The following is a 10,456-nucleotide window of genomic DNA, read 5'->3' as shown; positions in this document are numbered from 1 at the left end:
GGTTTCCTCCGTCACTGAAGCAAGCAAGCCTCATGTTAGTTTCAAGCTGCCTGGCTGCCCACCGCCATCTTGGCTGTCAGTTAATTTGCATATCTCGCTTATTAGCCAATGGGAAGGGTAGCGGTTGTACACCATTTACCATGTTTCTCTTTTATTAGTGTAGATATGATTGTCACCGTATTGTTCAGTGATGGTGAACCTATGATATGTGTGTCAGGGATGACACACAAACTCATTTTTTTGGTTGATTTTTCTTTGTTAAATGGCATTTAAATATATAAAATAAATATCAAAAATATAAGTCTTTGTTTTACTATGGTTGCAAATATCAAAAATGTGATATATGTGACACAGCACCAGAGTTAAGTTAGGCTTTTTCAAAAATGCTGACACGCCTAGCTCAAGAGGTTCGCCATCACTGCTGTAGTTCCAGCACAAATTTTTGAATCCTTAGTCCAGACTTTATGTGGGCTCATTTCTTATTCATGGCACTTGAATGCAGCTGGGGGTTTTGTGCTATAAACACCCAATTCTTTATATCCCCCATTTACACCCTAACGTAGAATAATTTGAGAATTGGGCCTGTTTCTCAAAGTTCTTAGGTCATTTATTCATTTACTCCTTCAAAATCTGTTGAGTATATAATATGTACCCAGCAGGCACATTTTTTATAGACATGAGAGCACAAAGGGTAGGACCCCAACCACAGCAAATCTCCCTGAGGAGGGGGCACCAAATGGAGATTCTAAAGTGGGTGAGGGGGAACAGGCAAAATAAAACAAAAAACACTGCGTAGGAAAAGATGAAGTTTTATTGACTCTTCATCCTTTTTAACCTGTCACAGTTTTGCACCACTTTAGTTTGTCCAAATTTAAAAATTAGTATTGTGTCTCTTATTTTTTAAAATATAGAATATTACTCTGATTATTGAGGATTACTATAAATTCGTAATTTAAAGTTCTTAGGAAATGTGAATATTAAGCAGGCATTTGAAAGGCTGCTCTTAAAAACCCCACCAGATTGAAAAGCTCTGACTCTACTGTTATGCTCTGCTGTGTCCTATACATAGTAATAATATAGGGCATTCATTGAAGATTATTTTCAACCTGGGCCATATAAAATATATTTTGTTGATTTCAGAAAGGAAGAGAGAGGGGGAGAGAGATAGAAACATCAATGATGAGAGAGAATCACTGATAGGCTGCCTCCTGCATGCCCCTCACTGAGGATTGAGCCCACAATCCAGTCATATGCTCTGACCGGGAATCGAACTGTGATCTCCTGGTTGATGCTCAGAACCATTCTTTAATAAGTTCAAATAGCACACTCTCATAATAATCTTATTCTATAATATTGTCTCTGTCATAGTGGGACATTGTTCCCATTAACCATGTCACTGGCTGTAATGGCAATGGCAGTGATTGAGATCTGTGAATCTGCTGACCTCTGACCTGGAATGGGATTCTTGTTAGGTTAAATTAACTAATGTATCGACAAAGCTACCCACGATCCAGACTTCTTGGTAGCTTTTTCCACATCAATATCGGAGCTGAAGCTGCACTGCCCTGGCAGCAGGTGGCTCTGAGGAAGGTCTCAGATCTTTGCCTTCCGGTAGCTGTGCCCTTGCGGAATTGAATGGCACTGCCATTATTCTGTGGATAATGAGATGAGATGTGCTTATCACAGCAATTTGCTGAAAACAAAAAAGCCACACATTAGCAAACTAAATTTATAATCAAAGGAAAAAAGAGAAGAAAGCATTTGCAAAAAGAGCACCAAAATCTCGAGGGACCAATCCTTAGAGGACAGAGGCATCAGGATTCAAACATGATGAGTAATTTTCCTAGGCCACACAGCACCAAATATATCATCTGACACAGATCTTCTTTTGATTTCCACTTAGGTTTAATGGTTGAATAATCATGGCTCATAAGTTTACCTTTAATAAGTCACAGCAGACAGTTTATTAGCAGATTCTTCAGGCGGCAGGGTTGTCATTTGTTGTTATAGTGATTGTCTCTTTTAAATATCACAGCTGTTGGTATTTTTATTTATTTATTCATGATTTGACTCCTGCCTCTCCCACATCTCTGACGCTCAAAGGCAGGCTATTCTCCATTTCTCTTTGAATTGTGAAAGGCGGCTGTGACAGCCTCTTGCCCGGGCCCTGGAGTGTCCCACCGGGTCCTGTGGAGCTGAACAAAAAGCCATGTCTTCCTGAATCTGGCAGAGCCCTTTATGAGAGCTGAGCCTTCTGGAGGGGGGCTTTCTCTGCCAGTGCGTGGCGGGCATGAAGGGAATCCTATGAGAGGCTCAGGGCCAGTCAAGACCCTTCTTCATGTGTTTCTTGGCCAGGCGAGTGGAACCACTAGGAGAAATGCAAATGCCCAGGCCTCCACTGTCCTGTGCAAAATTGGCTGCCAGTGTGAATAAACATAGGAGGCACTGTGAGCTGCAGTTCACATATGCAGCGGAAGAGAAAGCTTGCTCATAACACATAGCATCTTTCATTGGGTTGTGGACTTGGACTGAACAGAAGGCATTATTTCATTTGTCTGCAGAAAGGCCCTGTGAGGCAGAGTGTATAGACAAAGAGATACGATTTAGTAAAGATAAAAACTGGGGCCTCACATTTTCAGCATGACCTGGAATTAGGCGTGAAACTAGAGGCGGTGGCTGCTGCTAGAAAGCTGGTTTGGGGAACGTCAACGTGCTCCAAATACCAAAATGCTCCCCTCTCCTCCGAGAAAATATGCCATGGTCCCCATGTCCCCTGAGTAAATAAAACAATGTCCCCACCTGATGGATAGGAGGTGAAAAAAGTCTGATATGCTACAACGTAAGCCCATAATGTGTATGACCTGAACAGAGGGCACAGGAAGTATATATATAATCTTGGTTAATTTCCCATGAGCAGGCTTGGATCCCTGGGAGGCCTGTGAAAGCAGAGAGAAGAAAAATGTAAGAAGAATGAGGAAGGAAAATAGAAGGATCATCTCACTCATTTCTTGATTATTGGAAGCACCTCCTTTTACTACTAGCAGCAGATTTACTTAGTTTTTGGCTTCCCTGCCTTTCAGTAAGTGCTTTTGTGAAGTAACAGTAAAAGCAAACATGCAATAATATCTCAAAGAAGTTAATGGTACGTACTGAGGATTATGGAGCACTTTTTATTATTGCTTTGCTAATATCTTTATCGATATAATAAGAACCTGAGAAACTGGTATCAACTAGAAAGCAGAGACAGAGCCAGGACTCAGCACTGGGAGCCTTTACACCTGCCAGGCTCCTAATGTGCTCCCCAATGTCAGGTTGAAACCTGATAAAGACGTTTCTTAAAATAGGTGAGAAGCCCCTCATTGTATGGTGAGAATGCAACTGCTGTATCAGCATTATCAAGCATCACATTTGTGTGGCTTACTAGTTCTCCAACTCTGTCCTTAAGGAACCCTGGGAGTCTGCAAGCTGGGTGCCAATGCTCCGACAATTAATCATTATCAACATAATAGAAATGTAATGGACATAATGCTAATGTGGCAGATATGTTTTTGTTTTATTTCAAGCTTCTTTACCCATGATTATCAAGCCTTTGACACTTGATGGTGTTTGCTTAATAATGAATGTTGGCCAATATCCATTAAAAATATTTGTTTAATCTATCATAAAATCCCATTGACTCTACTTTGATATATCCAGCATTTGACAAATATTCATCATGAACATACCCACTATTTTGATCTGAGCCACCAAAGATTATAGCAATCACCTCCTAACAGGTCTTTCTGCTTCTGCCTTTGTCATTACATAGTCTATTCTCCACACAGCAGCCAGGGTGAGCCTTTGAAAATGTAGGTCAGGCGATGTGACTCTTGCTCAAAAGTCAGCAGTGGCTCCCCATTTCACTACTGAGCAAAGCACAATCCTGCACAATGCCTTGCAAGCCCTATAGGGCCCGGCCAGCCCTGAGTTAGCCCACCCCTCTTCTCATTCACACTGTTCCAGGCACATTGGCCTCCTGGTTGCTCTTTTTCTTTTTGAACTCTTCCCCTTACCCCCACCTTCCCCTACTTTCCCTCTGGGGATTGATAGTCTGATTGCTGTTTCTCTGTCTCTGGATCTGTCTCTGTTCATCAGTCTATGTTGTTCTTTATATTCCACAAATGAGTGAGATCACGTGGTACATTTTTTTCACTGACTGGCTTATTTCACTTAGCACAATGCCAGGCAAACTTGCATCTTAGGTCCAGTGCCCTATTTTTCTGCTTGGAATGCTTTGCTCCTAAGATATCTGCTTGCCTGAAATCATTACTTTCAAGTTTTTGCTCAAATCTCACCTTTTCAGTGCAACCACCCTGCCCAGTACGACAACTTGTTTTCTTTTCCAACTCCCATTCCCTTTTACCCCACTCTTTTTTGCCATGACATCTGTTACCTTCTAGCAATTTAACCCATTAGAATCAGAATGTCAGTAACATGAGAACAGGAACCGTGGTCTTTTATTGTATTTCATGACTTCTATTAAGTGTTCTGAAAATGGTTGTTAAATAAATAAATGTACATTATGTGCCAACTTACTATGTTCTGAAGATACAAGAATTAAGACATACATGCTTTCTAATAGTTCAGTGGGGAAGACATGCAGTTAATAAGTAGATACAGAAATAGAAGAGAACAAAACAGCAAGTGAGTAATAATGGCAAAACGCATCAAGGAATGATTGCCCTGAGTTGAACAGCTTCGTGTATGTGCGTGTTTGTGTGTTGCATGTACTTATATAGTGTGTCTCACTTTGCCTTACATTGTTATATTTTCTTCAATAAAATGGTTCCTCTAATGCAATCCAACACATCAGTGTTCATTGTGATCTCCAAGAAGCACTATCACTGTCAGGTGCCCCAACACGTGAGGCCATTTAGGATCTGCTATTTGACTGTGTAGTGATTTTCAAAGGGTGCTCACGTACATTTTTCTCAGATAATCCTCAGAACAACTTTCAAAATGCAGGTCTTATGTGTTATCTTCTTCAATATGTTCTCCCTGTGTTGCCTTTCAAGCTTTAAGCAATGTATTTTAAGGTAATTTTGCAAAATAGGATGCCTACAGATTCTCTGAGATTCCTATATGTTGCTGTTACCCTGTGTTCATTTTTTCACTCTTTTTTTCCCAGTTGCAGTCCACCATTATGGGTCTTTCTCTCAGAGTAAGATTAAATTATACAGTAATTCCTAGGAATGAAAAAAAGAATGCATCTTATCAGAAACTTTTGTTTTCTTACTGTGCAGTCAGCTGAACCATTGGATCATCTTCACTTTCAATTCTGTGGACATTTATCCTGTAGTAATTACTAGTATGTATAAAGCATGGCATAAGAAGTTACAGGAGATACAAAGATGGATAAGCCAATATTCTTATTTAATAGTATATAGTTGAAGAGGGGTGTCAATGGTCTCAGCACTAATGGAATATACCATTCCATTATGCCTGCAAGTTTCCTGTATGTGTATGTATATAATTTCTAAATAAACTTTCCATTTTAGAATAGATTTACAGAAAAGTAGTGAAAACAGTAAAAGACTTTTGATATACCCCACACCCAGTTTTTCCCATACCACATTATATTTAGCCATCATGATTCTTTAGGCTCCTCTTAGTTTATAAAGTTTCTCAGACTTCCTTGTTTTTGATGACTTTGACAGTTTTGAGGAGTTCTCGTCAGGTATTTGAAGAATTTCCCTCAACTGGGATTTGTATGATGTTTTCCTCTTAGACTGAGGCTATGGGTTTTGAGAGAGAAGACCAAAGAGGTAAAGTCATCATACTATATCATGAGTATGTGCTATCAATGTCACTTATCACTGTTGATATTGATCTTGATCACCTGACTGAGATAGTATTTGTCAGGATTTTTCACTGTAATCCCTGTGATTTTTATGTACCCTTTAGCTTGACCAGCTCAGGATTGTGCAGAATTTCCCTTGGACTTTCTGTTTTAGGTCTAGCCTCTCAACCCTGGAACCAGCTCGACTTTCTCATATTTCCAATATTTTCTATACAACTTTTGTATTTTTTAAAATACATTTTTATTGATTTCAGAGATGAAGGGAGAGGCAGAGAGAGATATAAACATCAATGATGAGAGAGAATCATTGATCAGATGCTGCCTGCATGTCCCACACTAGGGACCAAGCCTGCACCCTGGGCATGTGCCAGGCATGTGCCCTGACCGAGAATTGAACCATGACCTCCTGGTGCATAGGTTGACACTCAACCACTGAGCAACACCAGCTGGGCTCTTTTTAATTTTTCTTTGTGGGCCGCATATTTGTTCAATGTCACCAACTCTGGGTCTGAAGGGTGCTTTTGTTTATTGTTTTTAATTAGGGACTTATTTTTGTTATAAAATTCAATACCGTAGTTTAATAGCAAGCAGGTTAAGGAATACAAAAAAAGGTAAAGATTAATTTTATGGATTTACAAATTTTAGAATAAGAGTAGCTTGAGTTCAAGTTAAAGACGTAATACATATGTATTGTTTAAAAAGTTGGAAAACAGAACTTTAGAAAAAAAAAGAAACAAAAACACCTGTAATTATCAATAATTACTGCTATCGATTTATTTACCTGAATCATTTTTCTATATTTCTGTATGTTTATCCATTTATCTATATATCTGCACTATCATTTTATTTTTTGGAATGCTCTTATATAAGTACTAGTGGCCCAGTGCACGAAATTTATGCACATTAAAAGGGGATTAATTAGAGGAAATATTTTAATATTGCTATTTGCCTTTTTTCTATAATAGAAGTGTCAGAGATGGAAGAAAATTAGTAAAATGTATATGAAAATCTTTCTCCTGTCAGAGTCTGGGGCACACCACAGGACCCAGAGTCAAGTCCCGCCCACCCATGTGTGTCTCAAAATTGCACAAGACACAGGCCTGGCCAGCCTCCCCCATTGGGCTAGATCCAGACCCGGCCAGTCCCACCCTTGTCAAGTAGTTTTTTGATGGAGTCTTTGGGGTTTTCTATGTATAGTATCATGTCATCTGTGAATAAGGACAGTTTTACTCCTTATTTTCTAATTTGGATGCCTTTTATTTCTTCTTCTTGTCTGATTGCTATGGCTAGTACTTCTAGTACTATATCAAACAGGAGTGGTGAAAGTGGGCAGCACTGTCTTGTTCCCGTTCTTAGGGGAAATGAGTTTAGTTTTTGCCCATTGAGTATGATGTTGGCTGTAAATTTGTCATATAAGGCTTTTATTATGTTGAGATATGATCCCTCTATTCCCACTTTGCTGAGAGTTTTTATCAAGAGAGGGTGTTGGATTTTGTCGAATGCTTTTATTGCACCAATTAATATGATTATGTGATTTTTGTCTATCAATTTGTTTATGTGATGTATCACATTTATTGATTTGTGGATATTGTACCATCCTTGCATTCATGGAATAAATCTCACTTGGTCATGGTGTATGATCTTTCCAATGTAATACTGAATCCTGTTTGATATAATTTTGTTGAGGACTATAGCATCTATGTTCATCAAGGATATTGGCCTGTAGTTCTCATTTTTTGTGGTGTCTTTGTCTGGTTTTGGAATTAGGGAAATGCTGGCTTCATAGAAAGAGCTTGGAAGTGTGCCTTCCTCTTGCATTTTTTGGAATAGTCTGAGGAGGATAGGTATTAGTTCTTCTTTGAATGCTTGCTAGAACTCCCGTGTAAAGCCATCCAGACCAGGGCTTTTTTTTTTTTTCCTGTAAGATTTTTGATCACTGCTTCAATTTCTTTGGTAGTTATCAGACTATTCAGGTTTTTTGATTCTTCCTGATTGAGTTTTGGGAGCTTGTATTTTCTAAGAATTATCCATTTTGTCTACGTTGTCCAATTTGTTGGAATAGAGTTGTTCATAGTGTTTTTTCATAATTGTTTGTATTTCTGTGGGATTGGTTGTTATTTCACCTCTTTCATTTCTGAATTTGTTTATTTGGGTCCTCTCTCTTTGCTTCTTGGTGAGATTGGCTAGAGGTTCATCAATCTCATTTATCCTTTCAAAGAACCAGCTCTTGGTTTGGTTGATCTTTTGTGGGGGGTTTTTTTTGGTGTGTTTTTTTGTCTCAATGTCATTTGTTTCCACTCTGATCTTTATTATTTCCTTCCTTCTGCTTATGCTGGGCATTTCTTGTTGCTCTCTTTCTAACTGTTTGAGTTGTACAGTTAGATAAATTATTACCATTTTTTTTTGTTTTGTTTTCTGAGGTAGGCCTGAACTATGAACTTTCCTCTCAAGACTGCTTTCACTGTGTCCCATAGATTTTTGGATTGTTTTGTTTTCATTGTTGTTTTTTGCCATGATGCTTTTTATTTCTTCTTTGATCACCTTGGTAACACAATCATTGTATAATAGCATGCTATTTATTCTCCAGTTGTTTGATTTTTTTCCATTGATTTTATTGTAATTGATTTCTAATTTTATACAGTTGTGATCTGAGAAGATGCTTGATATGATTTTATCTTTTTGAATTTGTAGAGACTTTGCCTGTATACCAATATGTGGTCTATCTTTGAAAATACCCATGTGCACTTGAGAAGAATGTATGTTCTGTGGTTTTGGAGTGAAATGTTCTGAAGATGTCAATTAATTCCATCTTATCTAGTGAGTCATTTAGGATTGATGTTTCTTTGCTGATTTTTTTGTTAAGATGATTTATCCAGTGGTGTTAGTGGGGTATTAAAGTCCTCTGCTATGACTGTATTGATGTCAATCTCTCCCTTTATAATCTCCAGAAGTTTTGTGTGTGTGTTTTTTTATGTATTTGCTGCTCCTGTATTGGGTGCATGTACATTACCAGAGTTATATCTTTTTGAATTGCTCACTTTAGTATCATAAAGTGGCCTTCTATTATCTCTTGTTATGGCCTTCTCTTTGAGATCTAATTTGTCAGACACAAGTATTGCTACCCCAGTTGTTTTTTTCCATTTCCATTAGCCTGAAAAACCTTTTTCCATCTCTTGACCATCATCAGTCTGTGTGAGTCCTTTGTTATGAGGTGGGTCTCTTGTAGACTGCAGATATATGGGTCAAGTTTTCTTATCCACTCAACTACCCTATGTCTTTTGATTGAGGCATTTAATCTATTTACATTTAAAGTTATTATTGATAGGTACTTGTTTGTTGCCATTTTTATTCTTTATTACTGTGTTCCTTCTTTGCTTCCTATTTCTTCTTTTTACAGCAGACCCTTTAAGTATTTCTTGCATTGCTGGTTTGGTGGTAAAAAATTCTGAGTCCTTTTTTTATCTGTTAAGCTCTTGATTTCATCCTCAATTTTGATTGACAGCCTTCCGGGGTACAGTATTCTTGGATTCAGACCCTTGCTCTGCATAACTTTGTATATTTCATTCCAGTCCCTTCTGGCCTGATGTGTTTCTGTTGAGAAATCAGTTGATAGTCTGATAGGATAACCTTTGTAGTTAACTTTCTGTCTCTCTCTGTCAGCCTTTATGATTCTACTTTGTCATTGGTGTTTGCCAATTTAATTATAATGTGTCTTGGTGTTGGTATTTTGGGGTTCATCTTGTTTGGAACTCTGTGAGCTTCTTGGACCTGTGTGAGTTTTTTCTTCCCAATATCAGGAAAGTTTTCTGTCATTATTTCTTCAAACAGATTTTCTATTACTTGCACAGTATCTTCTCCTTCTGGCACCCGTATTATGTGGATGTTGTTTTGTTTCATGTTGTTCCAAAGTTCCATTAGGCTCTCCTCCTGTTTTTTAAGTTTTTTTTTTTTTTCCATTTGCTGCTCTGCTTGGGTATTTTTTCCTACATTGTCTTCTCGCTCACTGATGAGGTCCTCTGCTTCTTCTAGTCTACTGTTGATTCTTTCCATTGAGTTCTTTATTGTAGCAATGTCATTTTTCTTTTCTTTGGGGTTCTTCTTCATTTCATCTTCATTCTTATACATATTGTTGAATTTGTCTTCCATCCTTTTCAGTGCCCTTATGACCATTGCTCTGAATTCTTTCTCTGACAGGTTGCTTGCCTCCATTGCCTCCATTTCATTTACTTCCTTTTCCAGTGATTCCTTCTTTTCTTTCATATGGGGGCTATTTCTTTGTCTCCCCAAGTTCGTGCCTCTCAGGGTGTCTGGTTATGTAGCTCTCTCTCTCCTGCATTGGTTCTCTCTATGTAATCTTTGACCTTTCCATCCACGGATTGCCTCACCAGTTGTGTTTACCAGGTGTTCCCCGGTTAATAATGTGGATGTTGTTATAAAAGAAAACACAATTATTTCAAAAGAAACATCAAAAGTGCTTTATTCAAAGTAATGTCCATCACTAGCTACACACTTCCCCATCTTTCAGGTAATTTGTGGATGCCATCCCAATAGAACTTTTCTTGTTTTGAGGCAAATCATTCAGAGGCCCAATTTTCCCCTTCTTTGTACATTTTGAAG

Source organism: Myotis davidii, unplaced genomic scaffold, assembly GCF_000327345.1.
Source record: "Myotis davidii unplaced genomic scaffold, ASM32734v1 scaffold46, whole genome shotgun sequence".
NCBI lineage: Eukaryota > Metazoa > Chordata > Mammalia > Chiroptera > Vespertilionidae > Myotis > Myotis davidii.
This window is presented reverse-complemented; position numbering follows the sequence as displayed.